The 16,028-nt window shown below is 38.6% G+C and overlaps 1 protein-coding gene and 1 pseudogene across 17 annotated transcripts in view; both read left to right on the top strand.

Annotated features, from left to right (window-relative positions):
- Nucleotides 1-16,028, top strand: part of DAB1 (DAB adaptor protein 1) — a 1,138,205-nt gene that overhangs the window by 429,016 nt on the left and 693,161 nt on the right. The window lies entirely within an intron of this gene.
- Nucleotides 12,955-15,355, top strand: LOC101096749 (annotated as a pseudogene).

The raw sequence follows: 16,028 nt of genomic DNA, 5'->3' as shown, positions 1-16,028 counted from the left end.
TTACCCAAAAGGAAACACAAGAGAAAAAATACATAAATAAATTTCAGTAACAGAAACAGTGGGGCAATATTCAGAGATTTATATACATACAATTAGAATCTCAGAAGGGGAGAGAGAGAGCAGAAAAATTATTTGAGGAAATAATGGATGGATTTTTTTTTCAGGATGGCTGTAAACTCACAGAGAAAAGAAACTAAATGAAAATCAAGCAAGATAAACAAAAATAAAACTGGACCAGGACACATCACAGTCAGATATCTCAAAAACAGTGATAAAATGAATATCTTAAAATAAGCCTGAGGAAAGGCACACATTAAATATAGAGGGGGGGAAAAAAGAAATTCAATGAACTACATTAAATGTAACTAATATAAGTGTAAGTAAAAAGTTAGAGATTATCACACTGGGTTAAAACTAAAGCCTAAGTACATACTGTCTACAAGAAACTCACTTTCTTTTTAAAAATTTTTTTTAATGTTTATTTCTGAGACAGAGAGAGACAGAGCATGAACGGGGGAGGGGCAGAGAGAGAGGGAGACACAGAATTGGAAACAGGCTCCAGGATCTGAGCCGTCAGCCCAGAGCCCAACGCGGGGCTCGAACTCACGGACCGCGAGATCATAACCTGGGCCAAAGTCGGATGCTCAACCGACTGAGCCACCCAGGCACCCCTATTTATTATTTTTTTTACATTTGTTTATTTTTGAGAGAGAGACAGACAGACAGACAGACAGAATGCAAGCAGGGGAGGGGCAGAGAGACGGAGACACAGGATCCAAAGCAAGCTCCAGGCTGTCAGCATAGAACCTGACACAGGACTCGAACTCACGGACAGGACCGCGAGATCATGACCTGAGCTGAAGTCGGAGGCTTAACCGACTGAGCCACCCAGGCGCCAGGAAACTCACTTTCAACATGTAGACACAAATAAGGTCTAAGTAAATAATGAGACTATTCAGATCATAACAAAACTGGAGAAGCTATATTAATAACCAGAAAAAGTAGGTTTCAGGACAAGAAACATTGCCAGGGATAACGATGAACATTGCGTGATGATAAAAGGGTCAAGAATATATAACCAACCTACACATTTACACCCAGAACAACAGAGCTTCAAAATACATGAAGCAAAAACTGCAATTAATAAAACCACTGAAATTAATAAAAAATTAATAAAAATTAGTTAAATTTAGAGATTACAACCCTCCTCTCTCAGTAATTTATACTGACATTTTATAAAACTCAAATCCAACAGCAGCAGATTACACATTCTTTCCAAGTTCTCGTCAAACATTCATCAAAATAGGCAAGAAGTTTGATGTGTCGGCAAATTGTTTGCAATAAAAAAGTTAGCAACATTTATAGAAGAAATGCAAAGTTGATTAACCCATTATATGTTAAAGGTTGCAGGATTCAAATTCAGTATTCAAAAACTTACTGTATTTCTGTATAAACAGTGAAATAAAAAATACTTTTCTTAACTACAAAACCGCCAGGACTGCACAACAAAAACTACAAAGCATTGCTGAAAGAAATTTTAAAACACTCAAACAAATGAAGAGATTTACCATGTTGCTGGATTAGAAAACTCAAAATTTATTGAAGTATAATTGACAAAAAAAAAAGTCTTATTAGTTTCATTTGTACATCAGAGTGATTTAGCATTTTTATACATTAGGAAATGGGGCGCCTGGCTGGCTCAGTCAGAAAAGCATGCAACTCTTGATCTCGGGGTTGTGAGTTTGAGTCCCACGTTGGGTGAAGAGATTATTTAAAAAGAAAATCTTTAAAAAAAAAGAAATGAAATGAACTCCACCATAAGTGGTCCATATTCCCTATGCTATATACCTCCATGTCTTATTTATTTTATAACTAGAACTTTGTACCTTTTAATCTCCTTTACCTGTTTCGCTTGCTACCCTCCCCCTCCCCTTCTGGTAACCACCAGTTTGTTTCCTTCATCTATTAGTCTGTTTCTGTTTTGTTTGTTTGTTTTTGCTTTGTTTTCTTTTAGATTACAAATGTAAGTGAAATCTCATGGTATCTGTCTTTATCTGATGTTTCACTTAGCATAATACCCTCTTGGTCCATCTATGTTGTTGCAAATGGCAAGATTATATTCTTTTTATGGCTGAGTAATACTCCTGTGCGTGTGTGTGTGTGTGTGTGTGTGTGTGTGTGTGTGTGTGTATCACTTCTTTATTCATGGATGTATCAATGAGCACTTAGATTTCTCCCATTTCTTAGCTATTGTAAATAATGCTATAATAAACATAGAAGTGCATGTATCTCTTTGAATTAGTGTTTTCCTTCAGATGGATACACAGAAGTGGAATTGCTGGATTGTGTGGTATTTGTATTTTACATTTTTTGAGGAACGTGTATGCTGTTTTCCACAGTGGCTGCACCAGTTTGCATTCCCACCAACAATATATGAGAGTTCCTGTTTCTCCATGTCCTTACCAACACTTGCTATTTCTTGTCTTTTTCATACTAGCCATTCCAAGTGATGTGAGGTGATATCTCATTGTGGTGTTGATTTGCAGTCCCTTGATACTTAGTGATGCTGAACATCTTCTCATGTGCCTATTGTCCATGTGTATATCATCTTCGGGAAAATGTCTCTTCAGATCCCCTGCCCATTTTTAAATCAGGCTGGTTTTTTTTTTAATATATATTTCATTGTGTATGTTTTTAAATATATTTTGGATATATTTATTAACCAATCCCTTATTGGTTGTATGATTTGCAAATATCTTCTCTCACTCAGTAGTTTGCCTTTTTGTTGTGTCGATGGTTTCCTTCACTGTGAAAAAGTTTTTAATTTGATGTAATCCTATTTGTTTATTTTAGTTTTTGTTGCCTTTGCCTGAGGACACTGGTCAAAAAAATATATATTGCTAAGACTGATGTCAAGAATTTACTCCTTATGTTTCTTCTGGGAGTTTTACGGCTTTGAATCTTATGTTCAAGTTTTAATCCATTTTGAATTTATTCTTAATTTTTTAATGTTTTAATTTTATTTTTTAGAGAGAGAGACACACAGTGAGAGCAGGGGAGGGACAGAGAGAGAGATGGAGACAGAATCTGAAGCAGGCTCCGGGCTCTGAGCTGTCACGCAGAGCCCGACATGGGGCTTGAATTTGCAGACTGCAAGATCATGACCTGAGCCGAAGTCGGATGCCCAACCGACTGAGCCACCCAGGCACTCCTTGAATTTATTTTGATATATGGCATAAGATAGTGGTCCAGTTTCATTCTTTTTCATGTAGGTGTTCAGTTTTCCCAGCACCATTTATTGAAGAGACTGTCTTTTTCCCCCTTTTATATTCTTGGCCTACTTTGTCATAGATTAATTTACCATATATGTGTGGATTTATTTCCAGGACCTATTGCATTGACCTGTGTTTCTGTTTTTGTGCCAGTACCATACTGATTTCATTACTATAGCTTTAGAGTATAGTTTAAAGTCAAGATGCATAATACCTCTAGCTTTGTTCTTTCTTAAGACTGTGTTAGTTATTTGAAGTCTTTTGTGGTTTTGTATAAATTTCAATTTTTTTTTCTAGTTCTGTGAAAAATGCCGTTGACATTTTGATGGGGCTTGTATTGAATCTGTAGATTGCCTTGAGTGGTATAGACATTTTAACAGTATTAATCCTCCCAATCCATAAGCACAGGATATTTTTCCATTTTTTCATGTTGTCTTCAATTTCATTCATCATTGTCTTTCAGTTTTCAGATCATAGGTCTTTCATTTCCTTGGCTAAATTTATTCCTAGGTAACATTTTATTTTTTGATGCAATTATAAATAGAATTGTTTTCTTAATTTCTTTTTTCTGATAGCTCATTATTAGGGTATAAAAATGTAACCAATTTCTGTCTACTAATTTTGTAGCCTGTGGCTTTACTGAATTCATTTATTAGTTCTAATAGTGTTTTCGTGGAGACTGTAGGGTTTTCTATATATAGTATCACGTCATCTGCATATAGTGACAGTTTTACTCCTTTCTTTCCAATTTCGATGCCTGTCATTTGTTGTTCTTCCTAATTTCTGTGACTGAAATCTCAAGTATTTTTAATGTGTCCATTCTCTCCCAGTGACCCACTGATCAATGCAGTCCCAAGCAAAATCACAGCAAGCTTTTTTTTAGCGTTAAAATTGACAAGCCTATTCTAAAATTTATATGAAAATACAAAAAAAAAATGCCACTAGAATAGCCAAAACAACATTGAGAAAGACAAAGTTGGAAGACTTCTAATACTTTATTTCAGAACACTGTAAAACTACAGTAGTCAACATAGAATAGAATTGATACAAGTATATTATTCAATGGAACAGAACAGAAATTCCAGAAATAGACCCACACATATAGAGTAGTGCCCCCCATCCCCAATTTCACTTTTCATTGTTGAATTACCCACAATAAACTATTGTCTGAAACTAGGTGATCCTCCTCCTGACATATTGTTAGAAGGTCAATAGTAGCCTAATGGTACATCACAGTGTCTACGTCATTTACCTCACTTTATCTCATCACACAGGCATTGTCTTACATCATCACCAGAAGAAGACAGGTGAGTGCAGTATGATAAGATATCTTGAGAGAGGAAGACCACATTCCCATAACTTTTTTTACAGTATGTTTTTATAAGTGTTCTTTTTTATTATTCATTAGTGTTGTTAATCTTTTACTGTGTCTAATTTATAAACTCTACCTTAGATATGTATGCACAGGGAAAGAGTATATATAGGGTTCAGTACGTCTGTGGTTTCAGGCATCCACTAGGGGTCTTGGAACATACCCACCATAGATAATGGGGAATGACTGCATGTTTAACCAAATTTCACCGAAGTTGCTAAAGCAACTCCATGGAGAAAAAGACTCCTTTTTACCAAATAGTGACCGAATAACCGAATATTCATATGACAAGAAAAGTACTTGATCCTTGTCTTACACCATAAACCAAAATGACTTGAAGTGGATAATAGACTCACACAGAAGAGCTGAAACTATGAAACTTCTAAAGGAAAACAGATAAGCAAATATGATAACCTTCAGGTAGGTAGTGTTCTTTAGGACGCAAAGCATGAGACATAAGGAGAAATAGATAAATTTTGCTTCACCAAAATTAAGATGTTTGCTCCTGAAAGACGCTGTTAAGGAGAAGAAAAACCAGAGAATGAAAGAAAATATGCATAAAGTAAATATCAGATAAATAACTTGTACTCAGAAGTGTGTATGTATGCATATATATATATATATATATATATATATATATATATATGTATATGTATATGTATACAACTCAATAACAAGAAGATAAACAATCTTACTTTAAATGGGTCAAATATTTGAACATTTGCTTCACAAAGAAGATATATGATTAGCCAATTGGTACATGTAAAGATGCTATTTCAGGTTCCTAGGGCACTTGTAAGTACTGTGAACTGGGTGACTAAATAGAACAGAAATTGATTCTCTCATAGGTCTCCACACTACAAGTCTGAAATCAAGGCATCAGTAGGGCTCTGCTCCTTCTGAAGGCACTGGGGAAGTAGCTGTTCCATAGCATTCTTTTAGCTTCAAGTGGTTGTTGGCAACACTTGGCATTCCTAGACTTGTAGATACATCACTCCATTCTCTGCCTCCATCTTCACATGACATTCTTCTCTGTGTGTAACAGAGAAGTGTGGCACAGAGTGTATATCTACATGAACTTTTTGTAAGGACTGGCCATTGGATTTACAGCCCACTAAAATCCAGTTTGACTTTATCTTAACTTGATTACATCTGCAAAGACCTCACTACCAAATAAGTTCACATTTATAAATACTGGGTGTCAGGTTAGGTCTTTAACGTATCTTTTTTTGGGGGGAAATCCAACACATAACAGATGCCCACCATCATCAGGGAATTACAATTTAAAACCACAGTTAGAATGCCTACTAGAATGGCTAATAGTTTTTGAGAATACTAAGCGTTGACATTGTAGAACAAATAAAATTCTCATGCTTTGCTAGCGGGTGGTAAAATGGTGCAGCCATTTTGGAAAATAGCCGATTTCTTATAAAGGTAAGTATGTTATCACCATAGGCCCAGAAATTTCACTCCTAGATATCTACCTAAAAGAAATTAAAACATACATCCAGACCCAGACCTGTACGTGAATACTCATAGCAGCTTTATGCACAATAACCAAACCTGGAAACAATTCAAATATTCATTAACAAGTGAATGGATAAACAAATTGTTGTAGGTCTATACAAGGGAACAACGGCAATAAAAGGGAATAAGTTTTGGGTGTATGTAAGGACTTGAATGCACCTCCAAATTAGTATGGTAAGCACAAGAAGTCGGAGACTAAACATTACATAATGACTCAATTTATGTGACTGTCTAGAATAATCTATAATGACAAAAATCAGATGATGCTTTTCTTGAGTGGGGAGTGAAGAGGGGAAATTTTCTGAAAAACATCCGAAAACAACTTTTGGGAGTTGATGAAAATGTTCTATGTCTTGATTGTGGTGGTGGCTACATAAGTGTATACATTTGCTAAAACATAATGAGTATACTTAAAATAGGTTCATTTTATTTCATGTAAATTATGCGTCAATAAACTGATTTTTTAAATATAGCCATCTGTTACTGGAATGGAGCTCCTCTGGGGTAACTGCTCTTCTCTAACTCACATTTAAGCCAGGCACTTATGAGAAGTAAATAGAATAACACCCACTAACATCCTGTGCCCACCCTATCATAAATAGTCAATCAGAACACGTTCCTGTTTCTGGAAATTTTAGGACCTATGACATAGTGTTAATGTTTATATTTATATTTATTCAGTGGTTGCTAGTTATTCTATTTCACAGATGTGGACAATTATACCATTTTCTGAATTTTGCTGGTCTTGTAGCTTTCATAAATTACAAACTCTTAATATAAACTTGATTGTAGTATAGTGGAAAGAACTGGTAGGCTTTAGTGCTAATCAGCTTGTGGTTTAAATTCTGGCCGGGCCATTTACCAGCTGGACAGCCTTCATTCCTTTATTTAAAAATGTGTATTAAGCAATTGTGATGTACCACAGGGGATGTGCATTAAGGAGATGTGCTCCTAGCCTCATGGAGCTTAAAGTCCCCTCCTTCAACTTGTTTTCCTTCTCCAGGTTGCTGGATTTTACTATCTGTAAATTGGGTTGTACTGCCATTTTTGCAAGGTGGTCGTGAGGATGAAGTGAGCGGACTGAATAATCTACTCAAGTTTCCTCTTGCCCTGCCTGTGTGTCTTTCCAACTTCTTACTGTGCTCTCCTTCTTTCCTGTCTATCCTATCATGTCCTATCCTCTCCCATCTTGAATTTTTTCATTATTGAAGTATAATTGACATGCAATGCTGTATTCATTTTACACGTATAATATATTGATTCAGCAATTCTATACGTTATTCAGTGCCCCCCACGATAAGTGTAGTCACCATCTGTCACCGTACACATGATTACAATATTATTGACTATATTCCCTATGCTGGGTTTTTCATCTCTGTGACTTATTTATTTTATAACTGGAAGTTTGTACCTCTTAATCCGCTTCACCTATTTTACCCACCCCCCCCTCCACCTCCCCTCTGGCAACCACCAGTTTGCTCTCTGTATTTAAGAATCTGTTTGTTTTTGCTTTTTGATCTTTTGTTTTCTTAGGTTCCCCATATAAATGACATCGTATGGTGTTTGTCTTTCTCTGTCTGACTTATTTGCTTAGTGTAATACCCTCTAGGTCCATTCCTGTCACAAATGGCAAAAATCTCAGTCAGATTGGCTAATATCAAAAACACAAGCAATAACAAGCATCAGGGAAGATTTGGAGAAAAGATTTGGCAAAGATTTGCAGAAAAGGTTTGGAGAAACAGTGCTCATGCACTGTTGGGGGTAATGCAAATTGGTGCAACCACTGTGGAAAACAGTATGGAGGTCCTCAAAAAATTGAAAATAGGAATGCCATACGATCCAGTAATTCCCTCATGAATCTTATTCATGTCTCCTTCTATACTATATAACACATCAAATTCCAATGCTTGTTTCTTTTTTTAAAGAAACGCTATTTATTTATTTATTTATTTATTTATCTATCTATCTATCTATCTATCTATTTATGAAAGTGCGTGAGTGAGGGAGAGAGGCAGGGGGAGAGAGAGAGAGAGAATCTCTTTTAGTTTTTAAATTGTTTTTTACATTTATTTATTTTTGAGAAATAGAGTGAGACAAAGCGTGAGCAGGGGAGGGGCAGAGAGAAGGAGATACAGAATCTGAAGCAGGCTCCAGCCTCTGAGCAAGTGGTCAGCTCAGAGCCTGATGCGGGGCTCAAACCCACAAACTGTGAGATCATGACCTGAGCCAAAGTCAGATGCTCAACCAACTGAGCCACCCAGGCACCCCAAGAGAGAGAGAATATCTTAAGTGGGTTCCACACTGAGCGTGGAGCCCAAAGCGAGGTTCTATCCCACAACCTTGGGATCATGACCTGAGCTGAAATCAAGAGTCAGACATTCAACCAACTGTGCCACCCAAGCACCCCCCCAATACTTGTTTCTTTTCTCAGCTAAAATTATTTACATTTCTGGATGAATTCATTCAGCTGTTTTCCTATTTAAATTATTTTATTGTTAAACTTATACTGGATGATATTAAAAAAAAAAAAAAGTTCCTGGAGTGATTTTTGGGTAACCAAATTTAAGTAGACTATTATATTCCTTAACAATACCTGTTTATATTTGTATGGCATTTTACCTTTACAAAGCTTTTTTGTATCTATCATTTCATTTAATAATCTCAATAATCCTGTGAGGTCAGTGAAGGGATTATCATGTCTACTGTCTAGATTAGTGTACCAACGCATATCTATATTAAAAGAGTATTTAGAGCAGAGATGTAATTTGAACCTGCGTATGCTTTTTATTTGTGTATGTATTTAACCACATTTATTGGCTAGTGATTGTATCCTGGCTATAGTGTGATGCTACCCTTAAGTTGAATGTCTGTGAGGGCGTGCAGCCTGCAAATGGAGAGCAGTGACAGAGTATGGATGCACATACCAGATGTAGATTGTCAGTAAGAAGCCAAGGATCAGCCTTGTAGGGACATGTGGAAAGGGGATTACGATGTGCCACTTAAACAGAGTATTGAGGCTCATCATGATTTCCCCATGTAAATGAGGAAGGAAAAGGCCTTCCTAAAATATGCCCAAACAAGAACCCTTAGGAGTCGATATTTAATCTCTACTCTCATTCATGCAAAATAATTCTTCACTATGACAAAAGAAAGAAAGAAAGAAAGAAAGAAAGAAAGAAAGAAAGAAAGAGAAAGAAAGAAAAAGAAAGAAAGAAAGAAAGAAAGAAAGAAAGAAAGAAAGAAAGAAAGAAAGAAAGAAAGAAAGAAAGAAAGAAAGAAAGAAGAAATGAAAAGAATCACAGAGAAGAGTCACAATCCAGGCCCTCACCAACTATGCCCCCTTTTCTGGATAAAAGGAGGAAACAAGACTGGTTTCCTGAAACTATTTCTTGGGCCACTTTCCCTCAGCCCCTGACTCTGCTCAGGCTGGACAAAGCCTGTACAGGGAGGTAGGGAGACTGGTGTTTGTGTTCATCAGTGTACATTTCTTGAAACTGGCCACCAGTGAACAATCAAATCACCTTGGAATATTCTTAAGCTTCCTACGTGTTTGATTAGTTTTTCCCAGTGGGAAATGAAATAAAAGAAGCAGTTATTAAGAGAGCTTGCTGTCTGCGTGGCCTAAGACTGGCTCCTGGAGTAACAGTGCTCTTCAGAGCAGACAGGAAAGTCAGAGTCATTCCAGGTGTTTAACGGAAAGGCTGGAACTGGATGTGTGTGGTCTTCATAGTGGATGGGAGCAGAGGAGGGCGGGAGAATCTGAGGTCTCTTTTTGGCTGATCCACAGACTGACTGATACTCTTGGCTCAATTTTCCTCTTTGTAAAAGAAGATTATCCATGCGTAAGATTCTTCCATGTCTTCATTCTCTTAGTAGCCCACCGAACATGGCCCTCTGCTAGGTGTCCAGCATGTAAGAGTAAGATATAAGTAAGATTCAGATCTCTAGAGGAGTTCCTGCTGAAAATGGGGTGAGCCAACATAAAGGCTGAGGGTGGGTGAAGGGCACTGTGGGCCTAGATGATGGGCCAAGTCATCATGGAAGAGGCAGGGAACTGCATGGGAATGTGAAAAGGAGAAACCTGGCTGATGGTGTGGCCAAAGAGCAATTTTGGGGGAGAAGAGAAATATCTAAGGAAGACCTTTCATGTGTGGGCATGATATGTGATATAAGACCTCTCTTCCAAGACCCCTATTAAATATTAAGCAAAATTTATACTGCTCATTAATATTTGGTGAAGTGGATCGTATTTGGAAAGAAAGAAAAGAAGTACTGAGACCTGCTTCATGGTTTATGTGGGACACAGGAGACAAGACACAGGAAGAAAGTAAGCTGATATTTAAATATATAAATAAATAAATAAATACATATATATTTACATATGTGCATATATATATACACACATATCTCTGTAACTAATCATATAGATCACATATACATGTGTATGCACACTATCTATGTATATGTGAATATATGGTATATATGTACCTCTTCCTAAAAAAAACTTCTCAGAGAACAAAAAGCAATGTTTTCTGGATAACATGTTCTTAGTGAATGAACGTGAGCTAACACTTAAATACTTACTATGTACCACGTCCTTTTCTAGGTACCTTAAATGTAATATGTCTTCTTCAATCCTTACAATAACTTCATCAGGTAGGTACTACAGTTATCATCCTTTTGCAGAGGAAGGAGGAATCTGAGAAACAGAGAAGTTCAGTTATTTGCCCAAGGACACATAGCAAGTAAGAAATAAAGCTGAGCTTTGGATCCAGGCAGCCTGGATCTAGGACCTCAACTCTTAACTTCAGTGCCCTTAAATTACATAAGATGTGATTCACTTGTAATAGTTTTTGAATCCTTTAGGGAGCCTTGAGTACTGATGGAAGAATCAAGGCAGCTTTGATTCTCAAGTAATCAAGTGTGGGGAACAGAAACTCCCTCTCTTCTTGGTGGCTTTAAGTGCATTGCTCCCTGAATTAGATTGTAGATCCTTAGACAAGATTTGCTAATTTGGTTCTTTTATTCAATAACTATTTACTGAGTAGCCACTATGTGCCACAAATCCTTTGATGTTGTAGAAAAAGAATAGTAAAAAAAATTATAATAAGCAAAATCCCGGGGCGCCTGGGTGGCTCAGTCAGTTGAGCATCCGACTTCGTCTCAGGTCATGATCTCGCAGTGCGTGGGTTTGAGCCCTGCGTCAGGCTCTGTGCTGACAGCTCAGAGCCTGGAGCCTGCTTTGGATTCTGTGTCTCCCTCTCTCTCTGCCCTCCCCCCTGCTCAAAAATAAATAAACATTAAAAAAAATTTTTAAATAAGCAAAATCCCAGTTGTTATAGAGTTTACATAAAGACAACAGAAGAGCATTTTGATGGTTTGTAGAATCGTGATAACTGCCATAGAGATAAGGGGTGCATGAGAATGCAGAGGAGGGAGGGGAGCTGCTATAAAATATAGGTGGTCCAGGGAAGACTTGTTGACATGGTGACTTTTGAGCAGAGACCTGAGGGAAATGAAGGATCAAGCCTGCAGTATCTGGAAGAAGAACACTGCAGGCAGAGGAAATGGCAAGTGGAAAAGCCTTGAGGTTCAGTTGAATTTAACACGTGTGAGGAGGAGGTGGAGACCAGTACGTCCGGAGTAGGCTGAGCTAGAATCAGAGGGGTAAAATGGCAGGTGAGTAGTTGGACGAAGACTTTGGTTTTTCACTCTGGGATAAGTAACCACAGGAGTGCAGAGGCATGAAGCCATGGTTTTGTTTTTGTTTTTGTTTTTTGTTTTGTTTTGTTGTCTGCCTTGTCTCTTAAAAAGCTAATGATAAAGGGCAAGAGTGGACCCAAATTATTGTTGCAAAAATTCAGGCAAGAGATGATGGGAGTAGTGTGGGAGGTGGTCAAAAGTGGTTGGGCTATATTTTGAAGGTAGAGTTAATCACATTTGGAAGTTTTCACCCCATAGGTGATATGTATAGATGATAAAACTGGCTAAGATCACTTCTGGAGGAAGTCTTGGTAGAGAAGGAAAAGTATTCATGGATGGAAGCCTGGGCAGCTCTGACCTTGAGAGATTGAAGAGACAGGAGGGATCAACAAATGAGAACAAGGAGGAGTAGCCAGGGAAGAAAGGAAGAGGAGCATGCTGGAAATCACGTAAAGAGTGTGCTTCACGGAGGAGGGTGACCAACTGTGCTGCATGATGCTAACAGTCGATAAAGACCGAGAACAGAGTGGTGGGTTAACAAAATGGAGGTCACTGGTGACCTTGACGAAAGCTGCTCCTGACTGGAGTAGGTTTAAGAGAAAATTGAGTTACCCCTGGACATGTTTTCACATGAGACTTTGATCTGAGTGAAAACGGAATCTGCTTTCACACTCCTCAGAGGCCTGAGTCTTGTCCTGACAAAACCAAGGCTCAGAGGCCCAGGGCTTTAGAAATAGCAAATAAGAAAGTGAAACCTTTGAACTTGGAAATAGTATTAAAGTTGTCATCGAGGGCTTGAAATGTTGCAGTCACACATCTTGCTCCAGGAAACAAAATGGACCAGTTGTTGGATTTATTCTGGTCCTCTGCCTAAGACAACAGCTAAAGAATCTCCTTTATGTATTTATCCAGGGACTTTGTCCTCACATCCTCCCTTGACAATAAAATGTAGTGTTTTCCAGAGTCTGGACTCCCTGGGAAAAAAAAAATAATTGTATCTGTCTCTCTGTCTCTCTGTCTCTCTCTCTCTCTCTGTCTCTCTCTCTCTCTCTCTCTCTCTCTCTGATGAAAATTTCTTCATCATAATTCATAGTTGGTGGAGCATGCTCTAAATGCCAGGTGTGGGTAGTGTGAGTGTTAAGTCTGGACATAGGGAAGTGAATTCAATACTCTCTCACTAGTTTGTTGTGCAGAAATAATTATACCAGTATATCCTTGTGTGCCTCAGCATCTCCATTTAGTTTGGCAGGATAACTTCCAAATTCCCTTGAGTCTTATGTTCTCTGATCCATTCTAAAATTTATTTATGTTTTCTAAGTTGCTAATTTATCTCAGCCTTCCCTTATTTATATTAATCACACTTCCCCTTTGCAAGAGGACTAGGGACATTTTCCATCCAGTCATCTTTATGAATCTTGTATCCGTTTGGATACCTATAAATTGTGGAGAACAGCATTCAATCTTGATTTCTCAGAAACTCAAGACTGGGCAGCTGAGACCTGGGGTCCTGGCCTCTCTGGTTGTTTGCTTTGACTCTTAGTGCTGGTGTCAGTGAATTCCCAGCTACCTTTGGCTGGCTTTGTGTACTTGGTCAAGGTAATTAACCTCTCTGTGCTTTGGCTTTTCAACTGAAAGAGGAATATTACTATCACATGTGTTGAGAAAACCCATGTGATAGTCCTTGGGATTTACCTGAGAGTAGCAACCATTAGTTAACTCTCTACTTACCTGATAGATAACTGCCAATTGTAGCTATATGGCCATATCTACTCTAGTCAGAGTTTGCTATGCAAAAATAGCAAGAGAGGTTCTCTCAACTCAGGACTTGATGGAAACAACAAAGAAGTTAAATGAAAATCAAACACATGATCAAGAATGAAAGTCCTCCTTAAATGTTATTTATATATATCTTTGGAAATAAACCACTATACCCAGTTGTCCATGATAACAATGGTGCTGTCATTTTAAGGCCTATCATCAATGAAAATAACTCCAAATTAACAGTAAATACTAGAATGGATTCCCTGGATGCACAGGAACTGACTTTACTAAGGCAAAAATAGTTCTTGCTGTCATTGTCACCATGTTCAGTGAATATTATGAGAATCAATTCACGATTGAATCAGCTGAGGTGGTTTTTCCTAATGGAAAATCACATACCATTCCAGAACTGACTTAATGAAAGGAGGTGGTGATATCTGATCCAATTAACAAATAAGTTGGAACCAGAGCAATTCCAGAAAATTTTGCGAAACTTCTGACTAGGATGGATTTAAAGTCAGAAGTCATAGGTTATGGGAATTGAATTGAGATTGAAATCTCTCCAACCAGAGCTGACATTATCCATGCATGTGATATTGTAAAAGATGGAGCTATTGCTTATGGATATAGCAACATTCAGGTGGCTCTCCCAGAAACATACACTGTAACTAATCAGTTTCCTCTTAACAAGCTCAGAGGACTTCTAAGACATGACAGGGTAGCTGCTGGATTCACTGAAGACTCGGCTTTCGTCTGTGCCCCCAAGGAGGTGTTGCTGATAAACTTGGTTTCGACATCTCTGCAACAAAGGCAGTTCATATAAGTGATTCTACAGCCATTTAATTTCAGATGGTACACATTGCCCTTCTTCCTGGCCTCCTAAAGACCATAGCCACAAATTATATGATGCCCCTTCCTCTAAAACAAATCTCTGACACTGTAGTAAAAAATGCTAGCAGAGACGTAGGTGAAAGGAACTACAGGCATCTCTGTGCTATTTATTACAGTAAGAATCCTTGGTTTGAAACAATCCGTGGGTTTCTGGACAGAATTATACAGCTGCTTCATGTGCCTCCTGGTGAAAAGAAGGGGGATGGCGTGATCACAGCATCAGAAGGCCCTTCCTTCTGGGGCATGCATCGAGATGCTTGCCAGCGATCAAAGCATCAGGAAGCTTAGGGTCAGTCCTTCATCGTGATGTCATCACCAAATTTGAGCTAACCTTGTCCTGCTCCTCCCTGGAAATCAGTATCGGCCCCTTTTTGTGAAGGGGGGTCTCTGTTGGGTGATTCTCTCCATGAGGCTTCCCTTCTCCTCTCCTGATGTCCTTTATTTGTCCCCACAGGGGACATCCATTTGTGCTTTAATGTTTAATTAAGTGGAACGCAGTGAAAAGAAAAAGAATGAAAGCCCTCCTAAAAGTGTCTACAAGCCTGCATACTGTACAGTGGGTTTTGACATCAGCTTCCAGTTTGCCCTCACTTTGGCCCTATGATCAGGGGAGCCATTTCCCTTTTGGTGGGTCTACAACTCTCCTCCAGATTCTGCTGGCTGCCTTTCCCTTTGTCTCATGCTGTTTCTTTCCAGTGTGTGCACTGACACTGGTTTCTTCCTTTGGGCTCTTAGTACAAGGGTCAGTGAAGACCCAGCCTTTGTAGAAGCAAACATTTAAAATCTACTTAAAAAACTTTTTTTAATGATTATTACTTTTCTTTTGAGAGAGAGAGAGAGAGCGTGAGCAGGGGAGGGGCAGTGGGAGAGGGAGACCCAAAATCTGATGCAGGCTTCAGGCTCCAAGCTGTCTGCACAGAGCCTGATACAGGGCTTGAACGCATCAACCATGAGATCATGACCTGAGCTGAAGTTGGACGCTTGACCAACTGAGCCACCCAGGGGACCCTAAAACCTCCACTAAGGACTGAGATTACCACTGCATGGCTAGAGAGGCTATAGCAACGTGTCTGCAAACTTCCTGGCTGCATTCAAAGTGCTTCTTACGACACCCTCCATTCTCTAGTCTCTGTCACACGCCTCTAAAGGGAAGAGGCATTTTAAACTCCTTTGAGGAAAAGAATTCAATCATTCAGTTCTATTTGGGGTTTCGGACACTGAATGCAAATAAGGATTATGTGATACAACCTGGATAATATCATTATCCATTGTTATCCATTGTTATCCATTGTTTCCTTTGCTCCTTTGACTACCAGGGGGCAAGAGTAGTGGAGTGGGTGATGGTACCCACTTACACCCTTCTATCGTCTCCTCTTCTGTAGGGTGAGCCCTTTAAGGAAGGGATGCTGCCTTGCACTTCTCCGTATCTTGATGTCTAGCTCAAGGCCTGGCCCCAACAAGGAACAGAGTCGATAGCTGTTGGAATGAATTGCTGCAGGGAA

Source organism: Felis catus, chromosome C1, assembly GCF_018350175.1.
Source record: "Felis catus isolate Fca126 chromosome C1, F.catus_Fca126_mat1.0, whole genome shotgun sequence".
Lineage (NCBI taxonomy): Eukaryota > Metazoa > Chordata > Mammalia > Carnivora > Felidae > Felis > Felis catus.
Note: the sequence above shows the minus strand (reverse complement) of the source record. Positions and strands in the feature narration are given on the sequence as shown.